Source organism: Macaca nemestrina, chromosome 12, assembly GCF_043159975.1.
Source record: "Macaca nemestrina isolate mMacNem1 chromosome 12, mMacNem.hap1, whole genome shotgun sequence".
Taxonomy (NCBI): domain Eukaryota; kingdom Metazoa; phylum Chordata; class Mammalia; order Primates; family Cercopithecidae; genus Macaca; species Macaca nemestrina.
The window spans coordinates 21864780-21888414 of NC_092136.1; the positions used below are offsets into that span (position 1 = coordinate 21864780).

Consider the following 23635-nt stretch of genomic DNA (forward strand, 5'->3'; position numbering starts at 1 on the left):
ATAAAGGCTAGACTTTCTTTCTCTCCTCAACCATCTCCACTCAGTTTACTTAGCCAAGTCCAGTGAGCTAGGAATGCTTATTCTTTAGAACTTGCAGAGAATTCAAAAGAATTAATTTTAAAATCCTGCTTCCAAAAATAAATCTTTCTTCAGTCAAAGTCAGTGTCAGCTCATCACAGAGTATGCGGGATTAATCCTCGTAGGAAGTATCTGTTCTTGACCTAAAAGGATTTCTGTCTAAAACTAAAGAGCTGGTTCATGAGAGATCTGATCCTTAGTCAGACTCAGTGAAAAGTACTGACCCTAGGTAGAAATCCACGAATAAACTGAAAAGAAGAATTGACCTAGAAAATACCTTATTTGGTGTTAAAGGTATACTTACTGTTCTAATAAAAATGAGTTATATGTGTGCTCATGTAGTGGGAAATTAGACACAGAGCTATAATTTCACAATAGCTGGTCTAATATGTCTACTTTAACATTTCACAGAATTTACCACCAGTAAATAAAGAATGCTGATTTTGTTACAGCCACAGATTCACAAGGGAAAACAAAAAGCCCCAAAACAAAAGGTTAAAAATACCTTTGATTAAATGAAAAACTTCATTCGAGAATAACATAACGTAAATTTATCTATTTATTTTGAAAAGCAAAGCATTTTTCCATACTAGTATTATGTATTGACATTCAAGAAATTTTCTATCAATAAAAGCCACCTCACAACTCCTGAACCAAATTCACTCTTCTGCATCTCACAGGATTAGATGAATGTACATACTTACATTGTAGAGTTTTGTATAGATATGTTGCTAAAAAGATTCAATGACACTTTTACAAAGAATGTTATTTAGTATTGAAACAAAGCAAGCTCTTTGTATTCACATTAGGATAAGCAAATGGCTTCTGGTACAAGTTTTTCAGGTTAATTAAAATATCTGAATTCATACCTAGATTTCCCAGAATCATAGATTCTGGAAAATCTAACTGAAAAGTGAACACTGCCTTTTTTAAAAAACAACTTTTCTTCACTGCCTCTATTGTGAGCCTTTCCTTTTTTTTTTTTTTTCTTTTAAGAGATTGGGTCTCAAGCCTGGGCTCAAGTCTCTTTAGTAGCTGGGACTACAGGCACACACCATCGTTCCCGGCTTTTCCTATTTAACATAGGTCAGACCATGATACCCACCTCTTCACAAACCTCCAGAGATTTCCATCTCACTCAGAGTAAGAGCCAAAAGGCGTTGGCAACAGCCTAATAAACAGCGTGAGTTTACTGAACTCACCTCCAGTTACTCTCCCCGTTGCTCCTCAGTTCTAGCCATAGGGGATCCTAGCAGTTGTTTAGATACAGAATGTTGTCCACGTACACTCAGGACTTAAACTTACCATTCCCTATGTTTGGAATGCTCTTCCACATCCCTTGTCTCTGTTGGGTCCTTGAGCAAATGTTACCTTCTCAGAGAAGCCTGCCTTGCCCACCCTTTAATAAATGCAACCATCTCCCCAGCACTCCTCATGCGCTTCCCTGCTTGATTTTGTTCCATTGTATTTACTACCTTCTAATATGCTAGGTAGTGTATTTTAATAATGTACATGCTTGTCTATACGTCTTGACTCAAATTAAGCTTCAAGAAGACAAGGACTTGGTTCTGTTTTGTTTAGTTGCTCAACAATGGCACAAATGATCTGGGATCTTTCCACCCTCCTCTTTTTTCCCTTAGGCTGGCTCCTTTTCTGGAAGGCCACTGCCATTCCATGCATCGCATGCAAACAACAGTGTTTGGAGGCAGAAATCGTATGTCTCTGTGATATGTCCCTTTTATAGAGAGAAAATTTCCCCAGAAGAATCCAGCAGACTCCCACCACGTTTCCTTTCCAAGGATTATGGTACATGCATGCTACTGACCAGGGGCATGGGTGGGTGGGCTTTCGGAATTCTATGAACTGCCTCCACCTCCACCATCGAGTTCTGTCAATCAAAGATAGATGTGCATATATAAGAATAGGACAGGAACTGTCTCCTTCTGGGCCAAGGCGATTGAATAAGAATTATAATGGGGGGTTCTAGAAGGCTAAGGTGGGAGGTAGCTGGCCTATGTTACAAAGGAAAAGCCGAGAACGATGGTGTGTGGCTGTAGTCCCAGCTACTCAGGAGACTTGAACTTGGGGCTTGAAGACCAGCCTAGAAGTAAATCTAGGCATCTTCCCCCTTCCCATAGCCTATCTCCCTGCATGTGACCCTGCCAACAGGAGGCAAGACAAATGGACAAGAATCCTCTAACTTTAAACATCAGCACAAGGGTGAATTAAGCACCTGAAACAGAAGTAGATACCAGATACCCATAACACAGCCCTCATTTCCACCTTCACACCTCCCCAACCTGTTTTTTTTCATAAAACCACTAGTCTACCGCTCTCCAACAGCCCACCACCAGGGAAGAATAAGCACCTTACCAAAGCTTTTGGAGTAGTACTTCTGGAACTCTGATCCTTGACTGACTACAAAGGTCTAAGAAATGACGCAGCCTCTCTCTGTTTTCCAGAGTAGGAGTTGAAATAAGTTAAAATCAATATCCTACAAGTGTGTGGGATAAAGATGCACAAACAATTGGATTTGGAGGTTGCAATGAACATGAGATGAGCCCCTTCAATGAAACTGATGTTGCCCTAATTGTGGGAGCATCACCAGCAGAAAGCTTTTGGGTGTCAGCCTCAGCTGCAGAGTTGCCTTGTCCAGGATCACACTCTTTCCATAGCATCCTCATCCAATGGCTGATCCAGGTGAACGTTTAAAATGATTGGACAGCTTGTACCTACAAGATTCTGATTCCAGAAGTATAGTCTGTTTATTATCTTATTTTTCTGTTCTTTCACAATGCCCTAGATTTAGTTATTCTAGATCTATAATGGGTTTTAATGTTTCTAGTAATGGAAGTCTACTTTGTTGTTCTTCTTCTTTAAAAATTTATTGCTTATCCTCACCTGTTTAGTCTCTGTTTTGATTGGGATTGCATTAAACATTTCAATTAAAGAATGACAATGTGGCATTTCCTCCGGGCTCTCCATTTATTCATATGTTTTGTTTAAATGTCTCACAGTAAAATCTTGTGATTGCAAATTCTTAAAGAATTAAAGAATTCCATGATGAGAATAGTACACACCATTATATACAGATATGCAGTACTATTGATGCCTATTGACAAGCTGTCGGTATTTGAAATTGTATGAGCTGGCATCCCACTACTTACAGTTGTGGTTACATATATACAGTCATGACCCATCCCAACTTTATTTTCAGATGAAAATAATTCTCAGATGGTCTTGACCAACTGCCTCTCAGCCCAGTGGCTAAGACCAAACACCAAGAAGAAAAAAGCTGGTATGAACTACTCAAGGCAGTCAACTAACTAGAAATGGAGGCAGAAATGCAACTCTGGCATGAAAAGCGGGGAATGAAGCTAAGCTACACTGATACTATTCACTCCCTTTCTATCTACTGCTCCACTGAAAACCAGATAACTACAATTGTGGAAAAGCAGAAAGCAAATATTATTTACAACAATAGTGCCATAGAATAATGAATATTGTCATTGGCCTTAAACCATTCCATCACCTGCAAGAGCACATGCCCCACTCCTGCAGTCACACTGCCGTTTACAACACAGAGTATTCAGAATTCATTCAAGGTCAAGTCTGGAATTGACAGAAAAGGAACTGAACCCTGCAATAGTCTCAAGATGCTGCTGAAACACCTCTCAATATTAAAACTCACACACTTTTAGGTGCAAGCCAAGAAAGGTGATAAATATATTCAGAATGGCCTTAGGTTTATCGTACTTCCAGCTCTGGCCATTATCATTTTCATTTTGCTCAACAAATTGGCATCTCCTTTTAAATTTCTCTTTCTGTAAGAATAATTTTATAGATTTTAGAAGGACTTTCCTCAAATTTTTGCCCTAGGTGGCTAGGGATATTAATCTGGGAATGTTACAAAAGAAGTCTAATCTATATACAGTTGTGTGTTATTTGTGTTTTTTTCTATTAATAAAACCAAAATATATATGTTGACACTCCTTTGTCCCTATATCTGCTCCAAATAAACAGCCTGCCTTCCCTTGTAAGTTTCAGGTACTATCCATTATGAAATTCCTGTCATATCACCCTTCCTCACTTTTTCCATATTATAACATTCTTATAACATTCTTTCAGATTCAAGTCATGTTACCGCCTCCGTGGACATATTTTTCACTATTCCCGTTTCCTCCAAGGTAAAGCTACTTCCACTCTCTGCTGTGCTCCTAGAGACCTTCTATACAACCCTACGAGGCACTTAATATATTAAGCAAAGAGTGTTTCTTAAACAGGGAGCACTCTTTGTCATCTTTGTATTCCCTGCAGCTAGCACCATGTCTGGCATAAAGCAGAGGTCATTCTGCTCAATGTTTGTTAAATGAGTAAATAAAGCTAGGCCAACACAGCAGATTCATTAAAATCATCTTCTCAACACTTCTTGAATTCCTCCCTACAGAAATTACATTTCTTACATGCTGGTAAGAAATGTATGTATAAGACAGAATATTAGGCATATTAAAATGTAAGCTAGAGTGGGGTGCGGTGGTGCACGCCTGTAGTACCACCTACTCTGGGGGCTGAAGCAAGAGGATCACTTGAGCCCTGCAGTTTGAGACTAGCCAGGACAACATAGCAAGACTCCAGCTCTCAAAAAAAAAAAAAAAAAAAAGACAAATTGAGAGACAGTTCAGTTACTCCATCTGTCATACATGGGTCTGGACTATCATTCTCATATAAATTCAAACATTTTAGAGTTATAAGAAAGCTTAGAAACCATCCCATCTCACGAATAAAATACTCCAGGAGCTTGGCTCAGGGGCACATATATGAAGGTTGAGGATATTTTAGTCACGGACCAATCTCCCTTATTCCAGTCTTGGAAAAAGATAATGAGTTGGGGAGAGGAGACTCTTAGAGAAATAGCACTATATTCAATGCGTACCAATTTTAGCATCTTAAATCTAAATTCATAAAATTCAGTTTGTAACCATAAAAATGTCTCGCACCCTTTTTTTTAAAAAAAGCTCTCCATTTTCACATAAAATTATGTTTTACAGTATTTAGAGATTTAAAAGATGCAAGACAAGTCTTTTGTACTTTCTCTAATTTTAAGGGGAAAAAGAAAAAAACGAAGTCCCCTAACCAATTTCTCTCCACTTCCCTTCTTTTCCTGTCTTCTTTTCCCCACAACTCCCAGGCCTTACCTATCCTTACATCCCTATCCCTTGGGGTGAGACAACCCCCAACAAAGAAAGCCTGCCTAATATGGCTTTGGAGAAGGTGATTGTGTCCTAGAAGGGAATAATTGATCTGACTCCATTTTTAAAGGCCCATTTAATTACAATTAACAGAGATGCTACACAAATAATGGTCTATTTCCTTTTTTTATGTTGCCCTTGGAAAAATATTCATGACAATTTTAATCTCATATGAAGAGACCCACTTTCAGTCAAGCCAAAAAATTAATCATAGCTCATCAGGATTCTAACTCAAACCAAGCATTTCTTTATTTTAAGCCAAGGTTATTATATTTTTTTCATTATAGCCTCTTTAACTAGAACAAACACCTGCAATAAATAAAAACCTTATGCTGCGTGAAACTATTCTATTGATAGGACGTGAATAGGCCCCACCCTTTTAAAAGCTTTGAGTTCTACAGTTGGTCCAGGCATTGTAAACTCTTGGACAAACCACTCTTGAAGAAATTTTCATATAGGAATGTTGATTTTTCTGCACTTGGTAAGCAAAAGGTCCATAGAAGTATCTGAATTTTATCTTTTGAGGGGAGAAAAAGGCAAAATATTCTTTTTTTTTTTTTTTTTTTTTTGAGACAGAGTCTCTGTCACCCAGGCTGGAGTGCAGTGACGTGATCTCAGCTCACTACAACCTCCGCCTCCCAGGTTCAAATGATTCTCCTGCCTCAGCCTACGAAGTAGCTGGGAGTACAGGCACCCACCACCATGCCCAGCTAAGTTTTGTATTTTTAGTAGAGCCAGGGTTTTGCCATGTTGGCCAGGCTGGTCTTGAACTCCTGACCTCAGGTGATCCGCCTGCCTTGGCCTCCCAAAGTGCTGGGATTACAGGCATTAGTCACTGCTCCCGGCCCAAAACATCATTCTTAAGATTACAACACTTAAGATTCCAAGATGCTACTGCTAGCGATACGAAAGCAGAGTTCACTGGAAGAGCCTGGGATGCAGTTAGAAGCCCTGCACTTGAGTGCCAACTCAACTGGTTGTTGGCCTAATGCCCTTCACTCAAGCCTTTGAACTTTCAAGAATACCATTTCTTAGCCTATAAAACCACAAAAAACAATACCCACCCTACACAGTTTTTTTTTTTTTTTTTTTTTGAGATGGCATTTTTCTTTGTTGCCCAGGCTGGAATGCAAGGGCGTGATCTCGGCTCACTGCAAATTCCGCCTCCTGGGTTCAAGAGATTCTCCTGCCTCAGCCTCCCGAGTAGCTGGGATTACAGGTGCCTGCTAACACGGCCCGTTAATTTTTGAATTTTTTATTGGAGACGGGGTTTCACCATGTTGGCCAGGCTGGTCTTGAACTCCTGACCTCAGGTGATCCACCTGTCTCAACCTCCCAAAGTGCTGGGATTACAGGCGTAAGCCACTGTGCCTGGCCCATAATAATTCATAAGTTTTAAATTGCACGCCATTCTAATTAGCATGATGAAATCTTGCACTGTCGTGCTCTTAGTGTGAATCATACCTTTGTCTAGCATATCCATGCTGTACACACCACCCACTCTTTAGTCACTTAGTAGCTCTCTTGGTTATCAGATCAAAAAAAGAGCATATATAGGTATATAGGGTTCAGCACTATCCACAGTTTCAAGCATTCACTGGGGATCTTGTGACATATCCCCTGCAGACACGGGGGGATTTCTCTATCTGGCAATATCTACAAAGATGGCTGCTTGACAAATAGTTGTTTTTTCCTTAATAGCATAGGCTGATGTAGGTATAATCCGTATTGTTAACTCTTACCTCCTTGCATCAGCTGCATATTTTTTCAAGCTGACATGAACATATGATTCTGCTTTAAAAAGTGATTCATTACCATATCATCCGTGGAATCAATGGTCATGATGTACTATTTTTAGCCTTGCCTTTAGCGTCCAAGTATTTCCTTGACTCAATTTGCTTGTAATTAACCTTTAAATTATTGTATGTTATCTATTCCAAGGTGTACATTTTAATTCACTTTTCATCTCTGAAATCAAGGTGTTTCATAATTGATGGCAAGTCAGTTTAATTGGTGAATTTTCCTTCTTGGTGGTTATAAGCTGCATCGTTGCTTCATGATCAATGGTATCTCAGATTTAATGAAAGAAGCCTGGGAACCTTGCTGACAGTCACCCTTCTCTCTCTCTTTTTGGGAGGAGGGGGCGGTGGGCAGTAGGACAGGGTCTCTCCCTGTCACACGGGCTACAGTGCAGTGGTGTGGACATGGCTCACTAGAGCTTGGACCTTCTGGGTTCAAGAGATCCTCCTATCTCAGCCTCCCAAGTAGCTGGGACCACAGGTACATGCCACCATGCCCATCTAATTTTGGGGGTTTTGTTATGTTGCCCAGGCTGGTCTCAAACTCGTGGGCTTAAGTGATCTGCCTGCTATGAGCTCCCGAAGTGCTGAGATTACAGGTGTGAAGCCACCATGACTGGCCCACCCTTCTCTTTAATGTCACCAAATGACCTGGGTCAGCTTCCAAATGCAAAATTCCCAGTACTCTAGGGATCATAATATTCCACCACCACTGGTAGTCAAAGAGACAAAAAGATTTCCCATTCTAAACCAAGGCCCATGTGCTCATTCATTTAATCAGGAGCACGGCCAGTTACAATCTGGCAAAGCATCTCACTCCCTAAACTGTAAGCTCTATGAGGGCAGGATCTGTGCCTGTTTTTTGCTCTTTACTACTGTATACTCAAAGCCCAACAGTACCTGGTACTTTATAGGAGCTCAATAAATGTTTTGATTGAGTAAATTCAAGAAATACATACTAAGTCGTGCCCATGTGTCAGGCTTCACCCTGAGGACGATAACAAATACCCTCAAATAGGTTATATTTGGATGAAGGAGATATGTGTAAATCCAATTGCTGCTCTAATAAATATAAACAAAGCATCAAAGAGAAAGCAACTCATTCTTGCAGAGTGCTATTTTACATAGTAGGTAACATTTGTGTGGAGTTTTTGGTGAAGAGTAAGAATTGGCCCTACCAAGAAAGGGCAGATGTTGGCAAAAACAGAAAGCACAGAAAACAAATAGCATATTTTAAGAATCTCCGTGGATGGCATATGTGGTGTACACAGAGAAGCGGAAAGAAAATTTGTAGATGAGAGTTGGTGGAGGTTGTATGGTCCAAGATAACAAACAGGACTAGCTACTTAATTTGTGGGACCCAGTGTAAAATAAAAATGTGGGACACCCTTGTTCAAAAGTTATTAAGAATTTCAAGATGGCAACAGCAGAGCAGTAAACCAAGTATGGACCCTTCTAAGTGTGGGGCCCCATGCAAATGCTCAAGTCACAGGCCTATGGAATCAGCCCTATAACAAGTTTCTATTTCCTCCTGTGTGTTATAATTACTTAGGAGAGGTTATTACAGTGAGAAGTTACAAGATCACACTTCTTTTTTTTTGAGGAAGGAAATGACAGTGGCAGAGTAGAAGATACACAGCTTGTTATAAAAAGCGACAGGTGGCAGGCAGAGAACAAAGCAGCTGCTTCATTAGTCCCGTGAGAGAGGAGGGTCCCATGGAGAGAGAGACAGCAGTGGGAAGAGGACGGCAGGCTGGGCTGGGAGGGCCTTCTGAGTGACAGCCCGCAGGACTTTACAACTGAGCAGACAAACAGCTCTACGAAGAGAGAGAACACAGTGGTTTTATACATTTGCTTTAGAAATTGAGTTAATGAAACGTCACATTTTATAGCTAAAACAGTCTTTCTAGTTCTGCATATGAGGCAATGCTCCTGTGATTATGTCCCAGCATTTTTTTAATCATATGAAATGTGTCTCTCTGTTATTTTTTAGTAAAACGAGTCTTTCCTTGAGGTAAGTTGCTTCTCTCTCTTTGTTAGCTTGAAAAAGGAAATGACTACGAAGATTTGGGCCAGAGCTGACCAATTTTCCATGCAGGATAACTGTGACCTACAAATCAAGTCAGAAAGCAAAAAGAGATATTCTTGTAACCCAACATACTATTTCTCCCTTCTTCTTTCACGCATAAAGATTGCTAAAGTTAATTAGAAGTCAAATATCACACAGTACCTTTATTTTAAAAATGCTGATTGAGCTAATTTTTTTTTAAAGTAACCTCTTTTTATTTTAACCTGTCACTTTGTTCTTACGAGATTCCACTCTGGTTTTGTAAAATCTTGCCACAGGAAAAAAGCATTCTTTTCAAAGGTCTGGATCTCCCACTTTGGTAGTTAGAAAAAAGAAGCTTAACAGTTGATTTTGTTTCTTTTTTTTTTTAAAAAAAGGGAACTTTGGGGCAGAAAACTCACCATAAAATTTAAAATAGCTATTGAAATGAGTATTTACTTTATTATTAGTAGTAGTATTTTTGTTTTTCCAAGACGGAGTCTTGCTCTGTCACCCAGGCTGGAGTGTAGTGGTGCAATCTTGGCTTACTGCAACCTCCACCTCTCAGGTTCAAGCAATTCTCCTGCCTCAGCCTCCCGAGAAGCTGGGACTACAAGCACCTGCCACAATGCCCGGCTAATTTTTGTATTTTTAGTAGAGATGGAGTTTCACAATGTTGGCCAGGCTGGTCTTGAACTCCTGACCTCAGGTGATCCACCCGCCTCGGCCTCCCAAAGTGTTGGGATTACAGGTGTCAGTCACTGCACCCAGCCAGGTATTTACTTCATTGCCATTTACACTTAGATAAAGATAGTTCAACAATATTTTGTCAAGAGTATAACAATCTTTCTGTTCAACACAGAAAACACCCTCTCTTCATGTATCAAAATAGCATAGTTTTTACATATTAATACAAAATAAAAGCAAAGGCAGTTGATACACAATCTGTTCTCCTATACTTTCAGAACAAAGAATAAGAATTTGAAGGCAAGGCTAGGTGGCTCACACCTGTTATCCCAGCACTTTGGGAGGCAGAGGCAGGTGGATCACCTGAGGTCGGTAGCTCGCGACGAGCCTGCCCAACATGCTGAAATCCAGTGTCTACTAAAAATACAAAACTTAGCCTGGCGTGGTGGCACACGCCTGTAATCTCAGCTAGTCTGGAGGCTGAGGCATGAGAATCACTTGAACCCAGGAGGTGGAGGCTGAAGTGAACCAAGATCACCACTGCCCTCCAACCTGGGCGACAGAGCAAGACTCTGTCTCAAAAAGCAAACAAACAAAGAATAAGAACTTGACACAAGTCATTTTGACCCTAAGATTCCCTAAAAGACACAGAGATACCATATAAAATGTATAGAGATATAGATAACATTCTACCAACAAAACAGGAGTAATAATACAGTTATCAATTTCTGAGCATCGACTATATGCCAAGAATGCTACTAAATAACATTAAGTTATCCAATCTGTACAAGAACTTACTGGTATATTGCTGAAGTTTAAAATAATTATTCTCACAAATATCAGTTTTCAACACTTGAAAGGTCATGTTGTTTTTTAAATTTTGAAATAATCTCAAACCAGGAAAGCTGCATATATTCTACAAGTAACTTTTTTCCCCTGAATCATTTTAGATTAAATTGCTGACATGATGCCCAGCACCCAAAAATACTTTGATGTAGTGGTTCTCAAAATGTGATCCATGATCCCTGAAGAGTATAAAATACTGATATTCTCTGCCCTCTTCACTATATTGAGAAAAGCAAGGGTGGGTAAAACTGCTACAACCTAAACAAGAATCAAAGCAGTGGCACCTTGCTGTATTGGAAGTCATGGTATTCTTCACATGTAAAAAAGAAAAAAATCAGTTTCATTTAAAAATACCCCTTGATGAAGCAGTGAAAATCATTACTTTTATTAAATCTCTATTTGAGTACAAATCTTTTTAATGTTCTGTGTGACAAAATGGAAGGTTTGCATGAAGCACTTTTTCTGTGTTCCTAATACAATGGCTGTCTTGAAGAAAAGCATTTGTGCAATTGAGTCGTGAGCTGAATTAGCCCCTTTTTTTCACGCAACACCACTTTATATGAAAGAAAAACTGACAGAAAAACGATTCTTATTTGAATTTGGCAGGCATATTCTCAAAAATGAATGAGGTTAGTTTGTCACTTCAAGGAAAACAAGCAACAATATTTGCTGTCCATGATAAAATTTGAGTTTTTAAATGAAAATAAGAGTTTTGGAAAACTTGTATCCACCCCCATCAGCTTAAGAGAAAAAACTTTTCTGATAAGATTGGAGGTAATATTAACAATTGTGATTATCTTTGATACTGTGTCAACATTTGGAAGATCTGCAAAATTCAGGAACCAATATTTTCCAAGAGATAAAGTTACAAAGTCATGATGGATAAAAGACCTATTCAGACTGTGAGGTAGAACAATGAATTTAATATTTTAATGTCACTGAGTATAAAAAATTGATATAATTTCAGATTTCATATTGCAACTAACTTTTAAGAAGCTTTCACTTAGAATGTTTTGATGTACCAAAAGAATATCCACAATCATCCAAAGAAGATATTAAAATAACTTTCTCTTCTCCAACTACGCATCCATGTAAAGCCAGATTTCCTCCTACTTCAACCACAATAACAAATTGCAGTAGACTGAATGCAGAAGTAGATATGCAAATCTAACTATGTTTTAGACTAAACTATGTTTGGACTAGAGCAAGCTCTGTTCTAGTCACATCCTGGAAGCTGGCTAGTCTACGCACAGCTGAAGCTTGAGGACTCCTCAAGCAAGTACATGTAGTTAAAAATCTTAAGACTAATAGTTTCCCTGTAATATTAACTGCTTTTCCCAGGAAAGGACCTCTTTTGCCCTTGCTAGATAGGAATATGCTGTACTTTGCTTTGTTGTTGTTATCCCCCTTAACCATGCTAGAAGAAACACCTATCTGTAAAAAGGTGTCCCCGGCTGGGCGTGGTGGCTCACACCTATAATCCCAGCACATTGGGAGGCTGAGGCAGGCAGATCAGGAGGTCAGGAGATCTAGACCATCCTGGCCGACATGGTGAAACCCCGTCTCTACTAAAAATACAAAAAATTAGCCGGGCATGGTGGCAGCCCTGTAGTCCTAGCTACTCGGGAGGCTGAGGCAGGAAAATGGCGTGAACCTGGGAGGCGGAGCTTGCAGTGAGCTGAGATTATGCTACTGCACTCCAGCCGGGGCGACAGAGTGAGACTCTGTCTCAAAATAAGAAAAAAAAAAAAAAGAAAGAAAGGTGTTCCCACTGTATACACACTACTTGGTCAAGGAATCCAAACCCGTCTGGCCCAGCAACAATTCTGAGTCTTTAAGTCATTCTTTAAGCATATAAACCAGAAGTTACCAGAGCCTCCTCTTTTAGCAAAAACAAAAAAACAAAAAAAAAACCTATTTACTCAGCTGGCTGAAAACATTGTCAGCAGCCTAAGCATTTCCTTATGTTATGTTTATAGAAAAGCTAACATGAGAGACCAATAGCCTTAAGAAGCAAAAAAGTTAATGCTTCAAAATAATTTTACTTTAACTGACTCTTTCCCCAAACAGATGCCCACAAGTTCAAGCATCTGACTCTTAAAAACTTCTATTATTAAGAAATATTATGTTGCTCGCTAAAAAAAGGCTTTTAAGACCCAGTAAAAGAACTAACCTGCTTAGGACATCATAAAGTTGGAACATGTGCCTGTACAGGTTTAGCACAGGTTTAATCCTAAGTGTTTATTTAGAAAAACAACTTCCAGCTATAAGAAGATTTAAAACCCTTATTATAAGTATACTGCTAGTAATAAGAACTTGCTTGCTGCTTCCCTGTGTATTACCCTTGCTCCTTCAAATGATAAAAGGTTTTATTGCTACCTTGGTTCATCAGAAAACTTCAGCACATGTGTATTACATGAATCACTATTGCTCTGTCTCACAAAGAGACTCGGAAAGTAAAAATAAAAGTGAGAGCTTCCACTAATAAGTGGATTTCTCAAAGGTGGGGAATAAGCAAGGAGACCACCACTTCTCCTGCTGCCCTCCACCCCCACCTGCCCTTGCCTAGTTTATAAGACAGGGAAAAAGAAAAAAGCAAAAAGTTAAAAAGAAACAGAAGTAAGATAAATAGCCAGATGGCCTGGCATCACCACCCAGCCCTGGTCGTTAAAAAAATAAATAAATAAATAAATAAAAATAATAATATCAATCCCTGACCTAAACTACTTGTGTTATCTGTAAATTCCAGACATTGTATGAAAAAGTATTGCAAAACTTTCTGTCCTGTTAGCTTATGCATGTAGCCCCCAGTCACATTCCCCATGCTTGCTCGATCTATCATGACTCTTTCACACGGACCCCTTAGCGCTGTAAGCCCTTAAAAGGGCCAATGATTTCTTTTTGAGGGAGCTCAGCTCTTAAGATGCAAGTCTGCCAATGCTCCCAGCCGAATAAAGCCTCTTCCTTCTTTAATCCGGTGTCTGAGGAGTTTTGTCTGCAACTCATCCTGCTACAATGTCAGATATTAAAGAGATTTTGTAAATGTAAAACAATGTGATTGTTCTCACTACATTTTGTTTTGTTTCAGACTATATAGTTATTTTCCCTCAAAATGTGTAGTGTTAACATGTAAAGGGTTTATTGTTATTTTTAAGTGAGTTAAATAATTATTTTTAAGTTTCTCAGTTTCAATTTATAATGTGATAAACATTGATAGTGGTATCCTATGTAAACAAATGCTCTTTGGGGATGAGTTCATGTCCTTTGCAGGGACATGGATGAGGCTGGAAACCATCATTCTCAGCAAACTAACACAAGAACAGAAAACCAAACACCGCACGCTTTCACTCATAAGTGGGAGTTGAACAATGAGAATGAGAACACATGGACACAGTGAAGGGAGCATCAAACACCAGGCCTGTTCAGGGGGTGGGTGGCAAGCAGAGGGATAGCATTAGGAGAAATACCTAATGTAGATTACGAGTTGATGGGTAGAACAAACCACCGTGGCACGTGTACACCTATGTAACAAACCTGCATGTTCTGCACATGTATCCCAAAGCTTAAAGTATAATTAAAAAAAAAAAAGGTGGAAAAAAAAAAAAAAAGCTCTTTGGAGTCCTCAATAATATTTAAGGGTATAAAAGGGCTCTGAGACTAAAAAGTTTGAGAATGCTGCCTTAGTATGTACTTACTACAGTCTCCTAAATGATACAATACAACCATCGAAATCAAGAAATTAACATTATGACTAATTAGTATTGATGAATAATTACTATCTTGTAATCCTCAGAGCCTGTCAATTTTTACTAGTTGTCCCAACAATATCCTTTACGGCAAAAGGATCCAAATCAGAATCAACTGATGCATTTAGCTACCATTCTGGTTAGCCTCCTTCAATCTGGAACAGTCTTTTGGTCTCTCCTTGATCTTCATATCCTTGACAAATTGAAGATTACAGGCCAATTACTTTGTAGAATGTCCCTCAACTTAGGTTTCTATAGTTCCTCATGATTAGACTCAGGATATGCACTTTTGGCCAGAATATCACAGAAGTGATGCTGTGTTTCTCACTGCATCCCATCAAGTGGCACATCATTTTGATTTGTCCCAGTACTGATGATGATAACTTTAGTCTCTTATTAAGGTAGTGTCTGCCAGTTTCCTCCACTAAAAAGTTACTATTTTTCCCTTTTTAATTTGCAAGTTTTTTTTGTATCCTGTGGGAAGATACTTTGAGACTACATTAAATCCCATTCCTTGTAAAAATTTCATTTCATTCATTCACCTATCATTATTATGATGGGCGGTGGGCTCATGCTTTCCTTTTTTTTTTTTTTTTTTTTTTTTTTTTTGTTGAGATGGAGTCTGTCTCTGCCATCTAGGCTGAAGTGCAATGGTGCGATCCTGGCTCACTGCAACCTCCACTTCCTGATTCAAGCAATTCTCCTGCCTCAGCCTCCCGAGTAGCTGGGACTACAGGCTCATGCCACCATACCCAGCTAACTTTTGTAGTTTTAGTAGACGGGATTTCACTATGTTGGCCAGGCTGGTCTTGAACTCCTGACCTCAGGTAATCCTCCCGCCTTGGGGTCCCAAAGTGTTGGGATTACAGGAGTGAGCCACCACACCCGGCCATGGTTTCCTATTTTAATCAACAGATTAAAATTTGTTTCCATCATTTTAGTTTTAATGCACAATTTGTCCAGGTTTGGTTAGAAAGCGTCCCTTCAAGCTGGTTAGTGGGAATCCCTTCAAGTATCTTTGACATATATGCTGCATAATACAGGCTGATTAAATGCTGTAATTTAAGCCTTGATTTGAGAAGAGTTTTATTTGTGACCTTTACTTGGTGGATAAAGGGTCTAAATAAATATGTGAGCTTTGTAAGGGCAAAACAGTTTCTTAGTTGTTCATACTTACTGAGTTTCATGCTGATGATATATAGGTAACTCCATACTTTGCCTAAAGCATTCCCAGAAAGTGTATCAAACACATATTGAAAAGTAGATCATAAGATCATATGTGCCCACAGAAACAATTTTATAATTGGAATTTGTTATTAAATCAATCATAGTTAAACCTAATAACCATAACATACACATATATAATACCGTTAGTCTCTAGAATAATTTAAAATAGTAAAATTATGTTCCCAAATACTAATTGTCTTAAGGATCCAATAACTATAAAGCATATATACAGCTTATAAAACTGTGACTATCAGATCACAAATTTGGCCTTAAAATGCATTAGTTAATTACACTTAATATATAATAAAATTTCATTTTTAAAATTCAGCAGAATGACTTGGACAGTAAGGAAAGTTCCTAAAATTGTTGGCAAAATATTCTGTGTGTATATATATATACATATATTTTTGTAGGAATAGACGTTTTACCATTTGTTTTCACAAGAAGGTCCATGACACTCAAATAATAAGTAAGTTTGGTTTTCTTACTGCCCAGAGATAGCCACAGTGAAAGGTCTGGGCTGTTATCTTGCAGACTTTTTTTGATGTGTATCTACATGTTATCTACAAACAGAATTAGTTCATGAATTTTGGCATTTGTATAAATGTGGAGTACTCTTTTTTTAAAACAAAAGACAGACCAGACTTTCTCTAAAAATGCTATTCTGCAACTTGCTTTTTTTTCACTAAAGATGACCTTCCACGTCAGCATATACCGACAAACATTTTTAATGATTTCATAGCATCCCTGCATAATATTACATAGAATAGCTATGCCATAATTTCTTTAATCAGGCATCAAAAACATAGTGTTAGGGGTGAGGATCAAAGGAAGAATTCATTGTATTGGAGAAGGAGATTGTATCATGGAAAGTTAAGAGCAACAGAATAGGTGAAGCTGGTGAATTCAGAGGAACTTTTATAAGTCACCAAGACCTTATAAGGAGGTGTTGGGGGGAAGACAATAGAAGAATGGGGAAACTGCAGAATGCTTATATTTGTTACCACCAAAGCCAAAAACACAGTTTGAGGAGAAGAGGTTATAGGTGCGACTAGGCTGCATGCACATATGCCCCAGATTCTGGGATTCCTTCTCATGCCAAAGATATAACATTTTTTTTATAAAATATACATATCTGTTATAATATATATAAAAAATAAAGTATGTAAAACAAATCATAATCCAAGGCAGGGCCACATATAGTTTAGTTAAGGCCACCTTGTGGAAAGGTGCAGGAAGAATTTGAGAAAAGATGTACCACAGGCAACAGCGAAAGGCACAAAGTCATAAAGAAAAGAATGTGAGTAATACATTAAAGAGCCATGCGGAGCATTCTGGAGTATTTGTGAACCCTGGTCACCTATTTTATCCCAGTGGCAATGGTAAAGACAGGTGATAAGTCATGTTCTAATAATCTTTATTTAGCTTCTAAACATTTTCCTTAGAAAGACTAAAAACAATACATACGAGATGATATCCTGAGCGGCCTAATTGATGTATGGTTATGTAACATATGTATGGTATGCACATATATTACATATGTAACATATGTATGATAAGAATATCATACACATAGGCCAGGGACAGTGGCTCACACCTGTAATCCCACCACTTTGGGAGGATGAGGCAGGCGGATCACCTGAGGTCAGGAGTTTGAGACCAGACTGGCCAACATGGTGAAACCCCGCCTCTACTAAAAATACAAAAAAATTAGCCAGGCATGGTGGCAGATGCCTGTAATCCCAGCTACTTGGGAGGCTGAGGCAGGCGAATCGCTTGAACTCGAGAGGCGGAGGTTGCAGTGAGCTGAGAACACGTCATTGCACTCTAGCCTGGGCAACAAGAGTGAAATTCTGTTTCAAAAAAAAAAAAAAAAGAAAGAAAAAATAAGAATACCATATGCATGAGATGATATCCTGAGCAGCAGAGAGCGTGTGAGGTAATATGATACGCAGTAACAGGGAGTGGAGAGGACACTGGGGGATGAGAGGGAGCAGATCACTTGCATCCTGCTACCAATACTTCCCATGAAATCTCAGAGACTATCTCAAATATCCAGGCCAGCAAAAATTATTTTGCAAATGCCAATAGATTACCAATAATTCTGCAGCCACTTAGGATAAAAAATGAAAAAAGAAGCCAAGTTTTCTTTATCAGTAGGTACTAGATACTAGGATGATAAACAGCAGTAAGATGAACGAAATTCAGTAACTCTCCTTGAACATCCTACCCAATGGGAAAGCAGTAATGCATCATGTGGAAGATATTTTGCACACTGTTCAGGGCAGGTGGCAGTTTTATTTCTCATTTTGGCCCATTAAAGCAAGGAACATACTATACCAGCAAAGGGAAAGACTGCAAGTTAAACTCGCCTTACATTCAAAATGTTCTCCAATACATTCTCATTTGAGCCTTAAAACAATCTTCTCACTTATGTGGAACACACAGTCTTCAATCACAGTGTGAATTCAGTCACATCTGTTTTACACAAAGTACAATAGACAGCCAGGTATCTCGGGCCACAAAGATCCACAGAGGAAGATGCAGATGAATCTGGGTCTCCTAATGACTAATCCATGGTCACAGCATCATGCTCCGGTAACAGCTCTTGGTATTTTAAAGAACATGCTGCATAAAACTAATGTTGTAAGTTTATTTCCCATTCCAAAATAGAACATTGTTTTTAAGCCCAGATTTCAGGCAATTTCAGAATCTTAGTAATTCTTAATAATTAGTAACTAGGATTCAGTCAAATTAATGCCTATATGAAGAACTGATAAATGCCTATTATGTTTTCGTTAGAATTTTTACTGCCCACTTGGTAGATTATACTCCACACCATGTCCTCTCCACTAATTTAAGCAGGCTTCATTTCACATCCACATATTTGAAACTAGATGAAGATAAAGTGAAAAAAGATAAATTCTATCTCATGATTTAAAATGTAAGGCAAGCCATAAATTTTGAAGGTCAAAATATTTCAGATGAACCTCATTGAACTGCCAAATTCTAAAATATTACATCATCTTTAAAAAAATTTGAATCAAAGAAAATAAAGTTTCTACAATACTACAAAAAGCTTTCAGTAAATACATATTCTAAAATGCTCAGTGTTTAACATTTCATTCCTACGAGATTATAAATATTAAAATTAGTTCACAATACAAAAGATATATTATTTTTTAATAAACTAATTTTTACATGGTATGTATACTTGTAAAGAGAAAAACTTTAAGAAATAAATTTGAGTTGCAAATAAAAGTGGATTTACAAAGTAGAACTTCATAGAATGGAATACAAACTTTGTGTTCACAAAAGAGTTGAAATCTAAAAAAAAAAAAAAAAATCTTAAAATTATTTGTTCAAAACTTCTCTGGATCAGGAGCCACCAAACGATCCCCGACAGTATGCTCTGTAGTTGGGCACCTGGATCCAAAACCTGCATCTGTCACTCATCAGCAATGTGAACCTAGGACTACGTATTAGTTTTCCACTGCTGCTGCATCACAATTACCACAGAACTTGGCTGTTTAGAACAATATATATTTATGATCTCTCTGTTTCTGTAGTGTAATTGACTCCTCTGCTCATCGTCTCATCAGGCTAGAATTTCATCTAAGGCTCAGGTGCCACTTTCAAGCTCACTGGTCGCTGACAACTCAGTTTCTTGCAGTTATAAGACCGGGGTCTTCTGCTTCTAGAGGCCACCTGCCATTCCCCGTCACATAACCCTCCCCACAAGACGGCAGTTTACTTCTTCAAGGTCAAAAGATGAGGATTTCTCTTGCTTCAAGTCTCCACTTGGGCCCTCTTTTTAGAGGGCTCACTTGACTGGGTGAGGCCCACCAAAGATAATCTCCTCCTTAACTCAAAGTCAACTAATTAGGACCTTAATAATATCTATAAACTCCCATCAGTTTTGCCATATAACGTAACCAATCACAAGAATGGCATCCATGATGCTCGCCAGTCCCACCTAAACTCAAGGGCAGGGAATCACATGGGGTGTATATACCTGAAGGTGAGAATCTTGGGAAACATCTTAGAATTCCACCTAGCTTAGAATTCTTACCCCTCTGCATCTTACTTGGATCATGTCTCAAATGAGAAAAATATAAGTACCAATCTCAAAGGGGTTTTCAAGGATCAGTGAGTTGATTTCTCTAAAGCTCTTAGAAGAGTCTCCAGCACATTTAATTGTTATAGAAATAATGACTTGATAAAGATAAATAAATGAATGGGTTGTTGGACCCTCAGTTTTCTTTGATTCCAATTAGGGCTGATGTAAAATTACAAAGTCTTGGCCAGGCGTGGTGGCTCATGCCTGTAATCCCAGCACTTTGGGAGGGCAGATCACGAGGTCAAGAGATCAAGACCATCCTGGCCAACATGGTAAAACCCTGTCTCTACTAAAAACATAAAAAATTAGCTGGGCGTGATGGCGCGTGCCTGTAATTCCAGCTACTTGGGAGGCTGAGGCAGGGGTATCACCTGAACCCAGGAGGCAGAGGTTGCAGTGAACCGAGATTGCGCCACTGTACTCCAGCCTGGCGACAGACGGATACTCCATCTCAAAAAAAAACAAAAAACAAACAAACAAAAATTACAAAGTCTCACATAAAACACCTTGTTTTTCTTTAAAAATTCTTCAAAAATAATTGGAAAATGTGGCACCCCTGGGCTTGCCCTCCTGCTTGGTAACAGTCAGCTAAAGCTGACACGTTTACATGGCGCATGTGTTCAGTCTTGCCTCACCCCAGCCCACCTGGATGATTCCTATCACCTGCCTGGTTTCTATAAGCATACACATATGTGACCTAGCATCTACCTGGATCCCTTTCAGGCCATGACCAATGTACAACAGAAACAGAAAAGAGAGGCATCGAGTAAAACATATTTTCCAAAGACATTTAATGTTAAACTTAAAAATATAAAAGGACGGCCGGGCGCGGTGGCTCAAGCCTGTAATCCCAGCACTTTGGGAGGCCGAGGCGGGTGGATCACGAGGTCAGGAGATCGAGACTATCCTGGCTAACATGGTGAAACCCCGTCTCTACTAAAAATACAAAAAACTAGCCGGGCGTGGTGGCGGGCGCCTGTAGTCTCAGCTACTTGGGAGGCTGAGGTGGGAGAATGGCGTGAACCCGGGAGGCGGAGCTTGCAGTGAGCCGAGATCACGCCACTGCACTCCAGCCTGGAAGACACAGCGAGACTCCGTCTCAAAAAAAAAAATAAAATAAAAAATAAAAGGGCAAAAAGCAAAAAATATACTTTCTGTTCCATTTTCAAAAAGTCAAAGGAGAAATAAGCTAAGGAATCAAAATGCAGACATCTAGGAAAAACATTTTATAGGTAGTATATGCAACAAAAACTTGAGATTTAAATGTATTCCTTCCAAGGCCATGAAAAATTTATACTGCACTATGAACTTTAGGTGATAATGATGGTCAGTATAGGTTCTAATCTAACACTCTGATGTGGGATTTTTATAGTAGGGGAGGCTGCATACATATGGGGACATGGGGTATTTGGGAAGTCTCTTTACCTTCTGTTCAATTTTGCTGTGGACTCAAACTACTCTAAGAAACAAAGTCGATTTTAGGCCAGGTACAGTGGCTCACTCCTGTAATTCCAGCATATTGTGAGGCCAAGGTGGGAGGATCACGAGGTCAGGAGTTTGAGAGCAGCCTGGGCAACAAAGCAAGATTCCATCTCAATGAAAAATTTAAAGATTAGCTAGCATAGTGGCGTGCACTTGTAGTGCTAACTACTTGGGAGGCTGAGGCAGACCTGCTCCAGCCCAGGAGTTTAAAGTTACAGTGAGCTATGATCACACCACTACACTCTAGCCTGGGTGACAAAGAAAGACCTTATCTCTGAAAAAAATTTTTTTAAATTCTATTTTAAAAATGAATAAACCACAAAATATTTTTAAAATCTAGTAAGACAAAATGTTCTTAATAAAATATTCTTCAAGAAATTTCTGGACATTTTCAAAATGGCTTCAAAGTTTGTGGAGTTTTTTGTTTTGAGACAGGGTCTCACTGTCGTCCAGGATGGAGCGCAGTGGCGCAATCTCTGCTCACTGTAACCTCCGCCTCTCACATTCAAGCGATCCCCCTGCCTCAGCCTCCCAAGTAGCTGAAACTATAGGCACGTGCCACCACAGCCAGCTTTTTTTTTGTATTTTTAGTAGAGATGGGGTCTCACTATATTGCCCAGGTTGGTCTCAAACTCCTGGGCTCAAGCAATCCACCTACCTCGGCCTCCCAAGGTGCTGAGACTACAGGAGTGAGCCACCATGCCTAGCCGAAAGCTTTTGCTTTTCCCCCTAAATCAGGTGAAAATCTATTAATCTAAAGAAAACTCATTCACAAAAAAAGATTAGAAATAGCTCACATTCCCATGATACTCTGTTCTATTCAAGAAAAAGTAACCACTCTCATGGACTTATTTTCCATTCATACTGGATCACAAGCTAGTACATCGGCATTTTTCTTGTTTTTTAAATATATTAACACTCCTAAAAGTCTGTGCAGCAGTACTTGATTTCTTTCATCTGCCAAAGCAGTTGCATTGTATAAAAGTCCCAGAGGCAATGTTGCTATGTAAAATGATGATTTAAATAACATTAAGCCCTCCTTGTAGAAGTCATCTTGTAATTGTGCCAAGAGAAAATTCAATTAATAATGTTTTAGCACTGTGGGTGAAGGGGTGATGGAAAGAAGGCAATGCCAAAACCAAAAATGTTTAACTCATCATTTGCTGAGATAGTGCACGCCAACTTAAATGAGCGCACCTATTTGTTCTATGACATTTTCAAGAATGAACTTTTAAGAGAAAACAGGAGTAGGGGGATTTTATGGTGGCTTATTTTCCAATTAACACAGTAAGCTACAGCATATTTACTCTCCATCAACAGGATCTTTAAAATGCACTTTATGTCTCCTCACTATTAACGACTCAACACTTGGAACCATGCTAAATGAAGGCAAACTACCACATGAACCAACAGATAAAATTTTGTATGTTGAAAACTTTAAAAAGCAGTTAAATAAAAAGGTTGGATGTTCAGCTTTCAAGATATATATATATATATATATATATACACACACACACACACAATTACTTTTAAAATTTATAAAAACTACCAAAAGAAATGAAAACAGGTTTGCAGGTCTCAATAAATGTTTTTGGTTTGTCTTGTTTTGTTTTTAAGGTGACAGTTTACAGAAGAAACGAAGGTGGAAATTCTGAGTCTGCTACCGTATTTGTAATATGATCTTCAGAAATGTACTTGGTATCTCGGTACCAAAGAAACAGCAATGAAAGAAAGAGCAATGCCTTATACATGAGAAAGAGACTATCAAGAATATGAGGCCAGGCACAGTGGCTCCCACCTATAATCCCTAGCACTTTGGGAGGCTGAGGTGGGTCGATCACTTGAGGTCAGGAGTCCAACGCCAGCCTGGCCAACATGGTGAAGCCCCATCTCTACTAAAAATACAAAAATTACCTGGGCATAGTAGTGTGTGTCTTTAATCCCAGTTACTGGGGAGGTTGAGGAAGGAGAATCACTTGAGCCCGGGAGGTGGAAGTTGCAGTGAGCTGAGATTGCCTCACTACATTCCAGCCTGGGTGACAGAGCAATACTCTGTCTCAAAAAAAAAAAAAAAAAAAAAAGAATATGAGTCCACTCCTACATATTTATCCAACGGAAATGAACGTATATAATGTATATATGTGCTCCAAAAGACATGTCTAGGATTGTTCAGTCACATTACTGATAATAGCCAGAAACTGGAAGCAATCCAAAAGTCCATCAACAATTGGATGTACAACTAAATTGCAATACATTCATAAAGCGATTAAAAGGAATGATTTATTTATAGCTACATGTAAAAATACGGATGAGTGTCACAAACATTAATATTGAGCTGAAGAAGCCAAAACTCA

At 38.9% G+C, this 23635-nt stretch overlaps 1 protein-coding gene across 2 annotated transcripts in view; it reads right to left on the minus strand.

The window, feature by feature from the left end:
• LOC105471607 (hydroxysteroid 17-beta dehydrogenase 12) overlaps nt 1-23635 on the minus strand; it is a 168668-nt gene that overhangs the window by 57661 nt on the left and 87372 nt on the right. The window lies entirely within an intron of this gene.